Source organism: Heliangelus exortis, chromosome 18 (assembly GCF_036169615.1).
Source record: "Heliangelus exortis chromosome 18, bHelExo1.hap1, whole genome shotgun sequence".
NCBI classification, from domain to species: Eukaryota; Metazoa; Chordata; class Aves; order Apodiformes; family Trochilidae; genus Heliangelus; species Heliangelus exortis.
In genome coordinates, this window is record NC_092439.1 from 9,618,613 (window position 1) to 9,628,300 (window position 9,688).

The following is a 9,688-nucleotide window of genomic DNA, read 5'->3' on the forward strand; positions in this document are numbered from 1 at the left end:
TGTTGCTGAGTATTTTGGCACTGATTTTTTTATCACATGATGTATTCAAGCTACTATGTGAGAACAGAGGCACTTGTGTTTTGCAAAAACCCTGTGTTTTTGTGTACTACACTTATGTCTGGGAGAAAAAGAAAAGTTTGCATGGTGCCTTGCAGTACTGCAACTCAGTGTGTTAGGAATACTGCTTTCATAACTTATTGTGGGGAAAAGGAATACTAAGTTTAATCATACAGCTAATGTCACAGTGTCACCACCCCCTTAACAGCTCAGAGATAAGAGTGAGGACACATCAGCATGAATTGTTAAGGTCTGTACATTATTCATTTAAACATCTGCTGTTGGTTCCTCTTTACATATGGGAATAAATTATACCACATCAGCACATTCTTCATGCTTTGTGTTTAAGCATTTAAAAGTTTTTTTTTGTATTATTAATACTATTTTTTCTGCTTGGTTGGCAGCCCCTGAAGTTATCAGTGCCTATAACTACAGCCAACAGTGTGACATTTGGAGCATAGGTGTCATTATGTACATGCTGTAAGTAGCTTGTAAAAGTAATATAAAATGTACAGAACCATTTATAATACAAGTACTTACAATTTTGCACTGAAATAAAAAATAAACCTGCATGCTAAATCTTCATAGAAGACTGAACTCTTGTAATTGCTTGTATGAAAACATTAAAAATTTCTATACAAAATAAAGATGCAGTTCAATGTTAAAAGGGAGTGTTTGATTTATGTACTGCTTTATAATCATGAAGTAACAGAAAACTACAAAGTATTGCAGTGCAACATTGCAAAACTAAATTGAGAGTTTAGGACTTTCTTTTTCATATGTTGGCTGGATCTATATATGAGAACAGTTATTGATTTACAGATTATTGGTCAAATACCTAAATGGGTTGCACAAACCATGCGATCAGGGAGAGGGCTTTTCTTCTCCACCTTTAGCTGTGGTACTTGTGTAACCAAGATATTTGAGGGTTGCCAGGTCTCCATCTGTGTCCTTTGGAAGTTTATAAGTCATTCGTTATTAGAGGAAGAAATTAAATTTTACATTTGTAGGAGTACCTGCATATTTTTATTGAAGTCTTTCATCATTTATAGTATTTTTCTAAGTTACAATATAGCAATTCCTCACTGAAAAATCCTATTCTGCCTGTTCTAGCTAAATAATATAAAAATCCACCCTAGGGAGTAAAAATAAATTAAAATTGTTAATATTAAAATAAATGAATTAAAAGCAAAATACATAAGTTTCTGTTCTTATGATACAGTTGAAATTGAGAATTGGGCAACTAAAATGTCACATTGTCTCCAGGGACTTTTTCCTTCATAATGTTTTTTATGGGGTTTTTTCCCCACTCTTTTTTTTCTCTTTCTATTGCCCCCCAGATGATTCTTTAATACTAATGTTTGAGATCTTTGCCACTGCCATTTATTTCATGTTATTTAGGTCCTATGGTTGTTTTAATTCTGTTGCATATAGCTGAGGTCTTTTATAAAAGTAATTGTACACAAGCATGTAGGCTCAGGTGCAGCTTCATAACCTCTTTTCTGGATTTTCTTTCTTTTTTTCTTTCCACTTTATTTTGGTTCCTTGGTTACTTTTCTATACAATTAGCTCACTTTTCTTCTTGTGTCAGCATGATGAAGTGTTCACAGTTTTATTGCTTTTATTTTTTCTAAAATCCATGTGTATTTTTTATGCTTATACAGAATGAGTTTTATTGTCGTACTGCATGATATTAATGTTTGCATCACAGTAGTAGGATTTGTACAACACAACACAGTAGAATATAAAATAAAATGGTTGGTAGAAATTAGATGGTTTGGCTGCCTAATAAGAATCCGGAGCAGTGCCTGTAATCAGCACAATTCACAGTTCAGAACTTGTGAAATTCAGAGCAGTGAACTGTGTTGATTGGAGCCAGAGCTTAGAACTCCTGACCTTCTTCCTTAATTAGCAATATAAATATTTTTTAAAATTAGCATTTTGTAATCACAACAGTGTCAGAACAAAGTAACATTAATTCACTCCTTGTTGTGTTGACTACGCTAGAAGGAAAATACTGTGTATGAATTAATACAATATAATTCACACTCATTTTTATTGCTTAATTTCAAAACAGTAATACAAAAGCTATAAGATCATCTTCTGATTTTAATTCTGTTTTTGAAAATTACTTTTCTTCCCACCCTGAATAATAGCTTGTGCTCCTGGTGCTCCTCTAAAGGACTTAAAGATACTATTACAATTATTATTGCTGCCATCACAGCTTTGACTCTTCCAGGCTACAGCTAATGGCTTCCTGGCAATTTGCAGGCTGCCAGAGCTGTGCTTGCAGTGCAGATGGCATGCTCCATCTTGGTACCAAGGGTATTATTCCCACTACAGGCTCAGTCTCTACCTATATGGGGAGCATAAGCCCTGAGGTGACTCATGAACTCTGTTTTCATGAATGTTAATGCACAGAGTTGCCTCTGCATACTGGGTCAATGCCAGAGTGATGGATTTTTTTATATGTAATTTAAACTGAGGTGTACTTCATACTTTCCATTTAATTTCTATTTTTAACATCTACTAATAGAAACATGCACAATAGTAACCAACAAAAAGAAAATCCATTAAAACACAGACCTATGTCAGTATATTGAAAGCCCAGACTAGCAAGAGTCCTGCTGCCTGTCACCCCCTGAGAGGTGGGGTGACTCTCTACTGCCCCCTCACAGGAAAGGGTTGAGGGCTGCTTCCTCCTGTACTGTTTGCACTGCTGGGTTTCTTGTCCATTTTTTCATGTGTGCTCAGAGACTCAGTAGTTCTCAAGCCTTTGTTCAACTAAAGAAGTGTAGGATGCCTAATAAATTACTTTCTGCATTGCAGCAATGAGAAACCTATTACAAAGATGTGGTACTTTTAGCTTATTTATAAAGGCACAGAAAATTTTGCAGATTTTCAAGGTGCCAAGTGATAGGTTTCACCTACTTAACTTGATTTCTTTAGCTGAAGTTATCTGTTGTCTGTCACTGCTTTAGTCTGGAGAGAATTTAGTCCTATCTGTGCATAACAGAATAAAGGGCATTGTCACCAGCCAGTACTTATACAGTATTGTGTCTTGAAATGAATGCATTCTTCCCATTTTCTGTTCTTTAAATTGAGTTCCATGTGGATTTAATTCCTGAGGGAGATTGGAGGAGGATTGGAGGATAGAAGAAAACAGCTATTTTTGCTGAAGACATTTTGAGATTAAAAGTTTTGGGGAAAATGCACTAAAATACTAATTTTATGTTTTACCTTAAAATTAAAAATTAAAGCCATTTGAATGAAACTCCAGAATATTTTACTTTCATATAAAGTGACAGGCATCCTTCACTAGGATGTGACAATTACATTTTCAGTAGTTACTTCTGTGTTTTGGGAGCAGATCTAAACAGATAATTTGATACAAATAATTTATTTGATGAAGGTAGATCCTTTTTTTGTTTTGTTTTGTTTTGTTTTGTTTTAAATGGCCCCAAATAGGTGTATTAATTTATTGAAAATATTTGCTGTGTAATTTTTGCATGTCTGTTTGTGCACGAATAGTACAATGTAAAATCTATTAAAATTTATTATCTTTATTATTTTTGATTGAAAATACAAATAATATGACAGTTTTTAATTTATTGTGTGATTAGTAGAACGCAGATCAATATTTACTTTCAAAGTATATTTACTTTTCAAACTAAGTTAGCCAAGTGATTTGGATAAATTACAGGATAGCAAAATATTATATTTTGAGTTTAACTTTTTCTAGTCTCTACTTCAGTTGTATCAATTCTCTGGTTGCTACTTTAAAAATCCATGTAATATCAATTATGTTCTCCTTATGTGGACACCTGGTGCCTAAGATTAAATCACCTTTTAACCTCATAACCTTTTCCCCTTAAATCTCTCTGAGAGACATTTTTCAGGACCTGAGCCACTTTTATATAGTTCTTCTGAAGCTTTCCCTGTCCTGCAAACTTTTTGATTTCACAGTGATCCCAAAATACATAGTTTTTGCCTCACCAGTAAAAAGTAGTACATATCTATTCACTGACCCTAATTTTCTTACAGCTTTTATAGCAACCTTGGAAGAAAAGCTTTTTGAACTAATAAGAAAAGGAGACCTCTGCTTTAAAATCTGGTCTGAGAAGCAGTCAGTGAAGCTGGTAAGTACACAATGCTCTCACAAGATAAATGCTGACCATATTGCAATGAATTCCACTATTTTTTTTTCTTGGCTTTTAAGTTGTATGCGTTTTCTGAAAAGTGAAATTGATGTTAAAAATACATTGACATAAATGATTTCATGAACTAATTTAATAGAATGGCAAGTAATATTAAATTGCTGCTGCATTAAAGCAGTCAGTTGAAAATGTGCTGTTAGCAGAAATGGGATGTATCAAGTTGTGGGTCTTTTCCTAGTAAAACAAGTACTGAGATTACTTCTGAAAAGTTGATCCTGCTCACCAAACAACAGCCAGTGAATTACTTGATAACCAGTGGATAAAGCTCACATGTTCATCATGAAAGATCCATTCTTGAGTAGTAGACCTTTTTCTTCATTCTTGCTGACTAAGGAGAGCTGAACAAGCAGCTTTATTTTCAAGGTCACAGTGCATTCTTGTGTGCAACAGCCACAAGCAAAGATGCAACTCAACAGTGGCCTGTGAGCAGTAACTGTGACATTAGGTTCTTGGTGTCTCCTGTGTGTCAGCACAGTGCAGCTGCTCTACTCACAGATGATCCTTGGTTTAACTTGCTCCATGGGGTGAAGCACTGTGCCTGTGCTGTGCCAGTGTACTGAGGCAGTTCTGCTGAATTTCTTGAAACTTGGTCTCAAGTAATATCCCTGTTTTCTTGAACGCTGATCGTTCTTTTTAGCATTTTTACTACTAACTACATCCCCCTCTCTGTTCAGTACTGACACTTCCAATTTATTTATGTATTTACTGACATCTTTGTTTCATTGACATAAATGATTTGTTTTGTATATGGAGCTAAGAACACCAGAATGGTCAAACAAGACAATGTCAAAAACTTTTCTCACATCTTCTCACCAGGGGTAGATGCTCAGAGAGTAAGAACAGGAAAAGCAGTCAGTACTGGAATGTTATATCAACCTTGAGTCACTTGATGATCAGGATTTCCTGACCAAAAAGAGAGCAGTGGTAGTAAAGCTCAGATGACTTTTTTTCCACTGATCTGTCCAAATATTTTTAAACTTGTATAAAAATGTAGTTGTGGTAAAGAATTCCTCAGCCTCAGTAGGCAGAGTGTGAAGGGAAGCCTCCCTTGGTGTCCTGTACCTCCTACCTCCCACCTGCATGGTTCTTCTGAAGCCCTCAGTTGTCTTATGTGCATTCGTCTGCTGCTTATGATTTTCATACCTATTGCAGTACTGGAAGTAATACTTAAAGGTTTTTCTATTTCTAGTGAAATCTTTGGTTTTTAGAGGAGCATGAAGAGAAGAAACAGAGACAAGTGATGAGTGACACTATGCAGAATTCTTTAACAAATGCTCATTAAGATGTCCTAACATGTCCTGGCTTCAGAGCTACTGAGCACCTGTGGCTCTGCCCTCTGCCTTCAGTGGGACTTGCAGATCCTCAGCATCACTGAAAATCAGGACACCAGTTTCTACTTCATGCTTGTGCCTTCACAGCCTTTGTGATTTTACAATAGCCAGATGGGGAGCAAGAAAGTGCATTATCATGTAGAGAATTCAGTGTGTAAAAAAATTAACCCCTTGGTGCAATGTGACACAGGAGCTTCTGCATAGGAGTAAATGCATTTGGCACCATGGTCTCCCACCAGGAAATCCCTACCATCTGTACCAAAAATTTATGAAGTCACAAGTCATTCTGTCTGATTAAAACTGACACTTCAAACATAGGTGCAGTAATTTTATATTCCAGAACAATACTTTAGCAATAAAAATTTTAATCTAAAAGTTACCATGTACTTATAGCTAAACAAATGACCTCAAGCTCAGTTCAAGTCAGTGGATACCCCTGGAGGTTTATGTGTTGTCAGTCTGAGACCATATATATAGTTTTGGCCGGGGGCTATGCAAAGGATTGTTGATGAATTATTTACCAGAAATACTAATTAATGCAGTTCTGTTACTAGTTTTTATTATTCTGATTTTATACCAGTTAAAACTTTCCCAGACTCAGACTTCTTGTATTTACTAAAAAGGAAAAGAGCGAATGATGACAGGATAACAGAATATTTTTAAGTTTCTATGAAACACAGAGATTGTATTACCACTATCTGTTATTTCTGCATAACCTGCAGGAATATATTACTTATACAGTAAGTATAATCTTAAAGAAATATAGGGTAACTCATTGATGGCTCCAAGATTGTGTACCTCAGTTACGACTGCACCTGCCAGTTTGAGTTGAGCATCATGTAGACCTGCTTTGGATTATTTTTCCCTAGGTGTATCATTTTAGGTTTTATTCCTCAATTTTTGGATTTTTTCCCCCCTTCTTTTCTGAAGTCTGTTTTTCTTTCAGTTCTTTAAGCAAGAATATGGCTGCACCGAAGGGTAAAAGTGTTTGTAGAACATTTCCAGGGGCTTAGCTGTGTAAGAATTTTACTGATGATAAAGATAGAGATGAAGTCACTTACCTGGAATGCTCCTTTTCGCCAGATAGAGCCATGTTCTGAATTACTTAATTGATTCTAGTTCTCTAGGGCCCTTTTAAGCCTCAAAAGTATATCAGCTGATTGCTGAAAGCTAGAAAATTCTATCTTCATCTTGTTTTCTTAAGACATAAATCATAGTAAAAATCCTGGACTTCATCCAGTGAAGACTCTTGATCCTTTCTTGGCTGAATTTAACCATGACACAGATCAGAAAAAATATACCAATATATAATATTGGTAAATTCCAATACCAAATCAAAAGTGGAATCAGGATTGCCAAGAAAAGCAAGGAGGATTGGACAAGTCCTTGGAGCCTTCTACCCAGGAACTAGGAAATAAAAATCTACTAAAGTCTGCTGTCTTACTCAGAATCAAGAAGAAATCATAGGAAATCCATCGACTCTGAACAAATTAAGAGTAAACATAACTACATAAAGATGGACAAATAAATCCTGAAGTGTTTGCCTCTATTCTGAAAAGAAGATTTAGCTTTCCTATAGCACTGAGGAAATCTAACAGCAGTGTGAACTCCTAACTTGTAAGAGGACATCCTTTGCTAGTATTTTTGCCAGAGTACAAGTTATAGAATTGTCTAAGAATCTTTTTAATTTGTTTGTTCTATACCAATAGGCACCATATATGACAGGTAAGAAGTTTGCTTACACAAATCCCTTTTGCTGTGTTTTACTTGTATTTACTTTCTTTACATTTGTCACAAACATTCGGGGGGAAAAATGAGGCCAGAATCTGTAATAGGGATTCCTGATAACTGCTTCCTTTACACTCTGAGAGCATTCTAGGAAATTGCTTATAAATTTGCTTGTGGCATTATGGGACAAGTGGTTCAGTCTATGGAATTTGTTACTGCTATTTTAGGTTGCTGTCAATTGCTTATTTTTAAGCAGGACTTACTTTAAGTTTGATGAATAGGAAATGTATTTTTAAGTACAATGGAGCTACTATGGTTCTCACCACTGAATTTCTAGTGTGTTGATTTAATTCTTTGAACAAAACAGGTGTTAGAGTGATGGCCTTTACAAGTTAATTAATCTTCATTTTCAAAAGGACAAGCTATCATTAAACTCAGGTTAAAACCAGGTTTATTATACATATGTGTAAATTGCAATATGATTTTCTTCTCCAAAGACTAAGCCATTCTCTAAGGACAGGTCTTTCCAGTAGGCTGGCATTGTGGTACATGATATGAGCAAAATATACACACTTCTGGCTGGTTGAAAACATTTCCCTAAATATATGTACATTCTGTGTTAGGGCTTATTCAAGCAATTTTGCTGAGAGTATCAGTCTGAGAAGACATCACCTACTTAAATATCTTCTGATCTCCACAACTATCTTGAAAGTCCTCCTGTCATTACAGTCTTGATTTTATTTAGTTGTTAGGTATTTATATTATAGAGCCAGATCTTGTACATATGTGAAAATTTGGGGAGATCTTTACAGTAAACTAAGTAAGAGCATTTTGACATCATACAATATTAAAAGGGTAATATATCACTCTCATTCTCACTGAAGAACATAGCTGTCTTTATAATCAGGCACGTTTAGTAGATTAATCTTTTTTGTTCTTCAGATCAGATCAAAGTCAAGTCTATTGAGGAGCTGGGTACAAAAGGTGTGTTCTACAAAACAGTGAGTATAAGAAAGTCATAAATTTCTATACTTTTCTGACAGAATTCAGTAAGAATTTCACTTTAAGGAGGAAGATTTCCTCTTTTTGTTGCTCACTCCCATGGTAGCACAGTCTGCTTCACATATGAGCTCCAACAGTCACGCTTTTTATTTGATGTGGTTCTAATCTTTTGCAAACTCCAGACTGTTTTCTCATTCTTGTGACACCAGGAATTTAGGTCAGATTGTGGCCTAAGTGACAGTCTCCTTGGCTATTAACCAACACTGCTCAATCTTTTCATTCAGTGAGAGTCACTTGAAGGCCACGTCTGAACTCATGGTTAAAACAGTGGCTGCATCATTAGCCAAGCCTGCAGCACTCCCACCTGATTGCCATAGTAGCATAGTGGTAAACTCCTTTCCCTGGTGGGGCACAGTGTTAAGGTGCTGGTATTCTGTTATCAGACACACTTTTTGTAAGATAAAATTCTCAGAAGCCCTTCAGATGCGCTGACATTTTCTACCGCCCCTGCTTTTTTGAACCAAAGAAGCTTGAAAATGCACCACTTCACATCAAAGGGTTATATCATTTTAACAGCACTGGCAGAATGCAGTAAGTATAATTTACCTTTAGAGAGTGAGCTATTTACTTGTCATGGGTGCCTTCTCTTATCCTCAGGTGTTAAGTCATTTCCCAGCTCTCTCCATCTTAAGATATTTTGGCTATAGCACAGCTTTTGTGTCTGGCTCCTCAGCAGATTGTCTTTGATCTTGCCTGTTCTGACTTCATTGTCCTTTCCTCTGCACTCCTGGATTATTATTCTTTTTTTTTAGCTTGTTCTGCTTTATCTAGGTATATTTCTGTTTCCACAACTCCTCATGCTTTTTGCCACAGACCAGATGTATGCCCTGTGTTGCCCCATGTAAATCTCATGTATGCCCAGAGTTGTCCTGACACATCAGTGCATTTTGATGCTGTGCACTGGAGGGCCGTGGGCTCACATGAAAGAGGGCAGCAGCCTGTCAGATCCTCTTCTTGTAACTTGCTTCCTTCCCAGAGCTGAGTTGTGTCAGGGGAAGGAGGGGGTGAGGAATTAGGGTACAGGCTCCATGTATCTGCAAGGCAATGTTGCCAGACTGTTTGTGGATGGGAGCTGCCAAGCAGTTGAACTTGTGTTGGAATTGCAGAAGAACAGGACATTATCTTCCCAAAGGCTGGAGAAGAAACTTTCATTATGTCAGTGACTCTTAGCATTAAACCTCTTGCTAAACAAAAGAGAGCTCTTACAATAAGCTCCATGCATTTTTCTTTTTTCTTCCTTATCCTCTTTTCTTCTTTATGCCTTTTTCCACTCCTTTTCAATACCTACATTTT

The 9,688-nt window shown here is 36.3% G+C and overlaps 1 long non-coding RNA gene across 1 annotated transcript; it reads left to right on the forward strand.

The window, feature by feature from the left end:
* The first annotated feature begins 400 nt into the window (after positions 1-400).
* Positions 401-8,334, forward strand: LOC139804703 (uncharacterized). Its single transcript, XR_011729503.1, has 3 exons — positions 401-537; positions 4,102-4,196; positions 8,276-8,334. It is a non-coding gene; the product is annotated as an uncharacterized lncRNA (long non-coding RNA).
* Positions 8,335-9,688: the final 1,354 nt, after the last annotated feature.